At 39.7% G+C, this 3,195-nt stretch overlaps 1 protein-coding gene across 1 annotated transcript in view; it reads right to left on the bottom strand.

Annotated features, from left to right (window-relative positions):
- LOC106876689 (protocadherin Fat 1) overlaps positions 1 to 3,195 on the bottom strand; it is a gene marked incomplete at its 3' end in the record, with an annotated part of 182,635 nt that overhangs the window by 77,612 nt on the left and 101,828 nt on the right. The gene's annotated exons all lie outside the window — the stretch shown is intronic.

The raw sequence follows: 3,195 nt of genomic DNA, 5'->3' as shown, positions 1-3,195 counted from the left end.
ATATATACGACAGGCTTCTTTCAGCTTCCGTCTACCAAATCCACTCACAAGGCTTTGGTCGGCCCGAGGCTATAGCAGAAGACACTTGCCCAAGGTGCCATGCAATGGGACTGAACCCGGAACCATGTGGTTGGTAAGCAAGCTACTTACCACACAGCCACTCCTGCGCCTATAAATATACACATGTGTATGTATATGCACACACATATTAATCGTTTAGTAGATAAGAATATTCTTCTCAATTTTGAAATAAAATTTCTAATTCCAATCCAGCTTAAGGGGGCCAAGAACATAGCATATCTCTTGACGCTGAGGATCCTAGTTTTCTTTTCCTTAAAACAAATCTTGAAAATTTACTGTTCAACCTGAAGGTTAAATGCTGCAGCTTTCATAAACAAAATATTTTTGCCGAGAGAAGTGTCATCTATGTTTAGCACAGCAGGTTTCTTTAAAGCTGAAAGAAAAAAAAACTGCAGGCTACAAAATGATCAATAAGATCTATATGTCACTAAACCATTAACAAAATATTTTGGTATTTTAAAATATTTTAAAGTGCCAAGACATTGTTTTCATGTTTCTATTCCATATTCCACACTCTACGAAAGTGTATGGCTTAGTAGTTAGAGTATGGAACTCATAATTGTTAGTTTGTGGGTTCAATTCCCAAACCGAGTGGTGGGTTGTGTTCTTGAGCAAAACACTTAATTTCATATTGCTCTGTGGGTGGGAGAGGGGTAGAATTGTTGATGCAACAACAATAATGATTTTGGCTGCTTACATTCTGAGTTCAAATCTCAACTGCTTGTCTTCATCTCAAGTCTAGTCACATTAGGCAAAGTTTCAGTAAACTACTTGATGGTGGCAAGAGAGAGTAGAGGCCCTCCCAGGTCATATAGAGAGAGTGCTGGAGATGGTTCATTCACATGCTCAAGATCTGTCCAAGGGCAGGCAGGTTCTGAACATGTGATACACACCCTACAGAACACCTTTTCTCAAAAGATTTCTTGAAGAAGTTGTTTTAATCCCTAAATATTGAAATATAAGGTAAAAGTACAAACTATTGACTTGTATTATTTGTTTAAATTTAAGGTAAGAAGCTGGAGGTAACTGTGATCATACCAGACAAAATGCTTAGCGACATTTCATGCCTTTATATTATGAGAACATATTCTGCCAAGGTTGACTTAGTCGTTTATTCTGTTAAGGTTGACAAAATAACAGTTGAGTACTGGGATCGATGTAATCAACTAGGCTCTTATTCTAAATTTTCAGGTCCTATACCTGTTGTAGAATTGTTTCTTACAATTTACAGTGTTTTGGCTTTAATCCTTATGGTACCAACCATCTGAGACTGCTCCTGATTCTACGACACAAGATTCATTGTTTTAAAGTGATCTAAATTATAATCTCCCACCATCCAAATTTCTTGTTAATTTGTTCCAGACATCAGCTTAATTAGGAAGGACAAAGTTACTTAATTAAATCCTTCATTATTTAAAAAATTAATTGGAACAGAGGTAGTTCCAAATCGAATTAAACTCAATGACTGGCACTCATGCCAACCTCTTCTTCATTGGAGACTAAACTCAGCTTGCGAAGACCTGTTGGGGCAAGTGAATTCGAAATCGTGTTGGCACCTGTACCAGTGGAGCGCTAAGAGCACCGTCCGAGCGTGATCGTTGCCAAAGCAGCTGTCTGGCTTCTGTGCCAATGGCACGTAAATAGCACCATTTGAATGTGATCGTTACCAGCGTCACCTTACTGGCACTTGTGGCCGGTGGCACGTGAAAAAAACATTTGAACGAGATCGTTGCCAGTGCCGCTGGACTGGCTCCTGTGCAGGTAACATGTAAAAAACACCATTTTGAGCATGGCCATTGCCAGTACCGCTTGACTGGCCATCGTGCTGGTGGCATGTAAAAGCACCCATTACACTCTCGGAGTGGTTGGCGTTAGGAAGGGCATTCAGCTGTAGAAACTCTGCCAAATCAGACTGGAGCCTGGTGCAGCCATCTGGTTCGCTAGTCCTCAGTCAAATCGTCCAACCCATGCTAACATAGAAGGTGGACATTAAATGATGATAATGATGATGATGATGATGTAGTTTATGTCAACAGAACTATGGTAACAAAAGTGTTAAAGAAAACTTAAAAGCATTTATCTCCATCAGACAATGCTTCATGTAAACTACATACACTAGCTTACTATGTTTATAATTAGTCTCAAAATTTTCAACCCATATTTCTCGTGCATCATTGAGATTAGGGTAACCGCAAAGCTGGAGGGAAAATACAGTACAAATCTAGAAAAAGTAATCTGATGCAAGTAATAAGGCAAAGATTACAGATGAAACTATTAAACCAGCTGAGACCTAATCTAAACACAAATAGTGTAAACATACTCTCTAACGATGCTGTTAATGCTCCGGAAAATTATAATTTTATTAACAACAACACATTGTAGACATTTTGATATCTAATTATTTATTCATAATCTCCGGATTTGAACCAATATTCTCATTCAAGCAGCGAATTAAGAATGGTTGTATATTACCGTTGTTCATTATTTACATGCCAGCATTGCTATCATTTATCATTATTCTTAGTCACGTCACTGAAAACTGTGTCTTTGAATTGACTCACTAGTGACACATTTTTGGCAAATACCATCTATTAATTCCAAGCTCGGCAACCGCAAGCACCACCGCTGCCGTCGGAAGCAGCACCACCACCGCCAACATCACCTGCTGTCCACTCTTACTCTCTTATACCCAAGACTTCTAACTGAGATTATATACCATCAGCACCACCACCACCACCATAGTGTTTTAGACTTACCAGTGTAATAATATTAACAACAATAACAATATTGATGTTTGAATAGACCAAAGCATATGTAAATGCTTCTTCTGCTGCTGCTGCTACTACTACTACTACTACTTGATTCAGTGATGCTTACATGGGTGTAGATGGTAGTGGTGGTGGTGGCATTGGTGGTGATGGGACAGCTAGTAGTGGTGGTGATAGTGTTGATATTAATGGTGGTGGTAGAGCCAGTGGCGGTATCGGTGGTGGTAGTTGGGGGAGGATGTGATATTGATGTCGGTGGTGCAGGGGTGTGTGTGTGAATGAATGAATGTGTGTGTGTGTGTGTGTGTGTGTGTGTGTGTGGTGGATGAGGTGGTGCTGGGCGAGG

The sequence above is a fragment of the Octopus bimaculoides genome, chromosome 13 (genome assembly GCF_001194135.2).
Source record: "Octopus bimaculoides isolate UCB-OBI-ISO-001 chromosome 13, ASM119413v2, whole genome shotgun sequence".
Classification (NCBI taxonomy): domain Eukaryota; kingdom Metazoa; phylum Mollusca; class Cephalopoda; order Octopoda; family Octopodidae; genus Octopus; species Octopus bimaculoides.
Note: the sequence above shows the minus strand (reverse complement) of the source record. Positions and strands in the feature narration are given on the sequence as shown.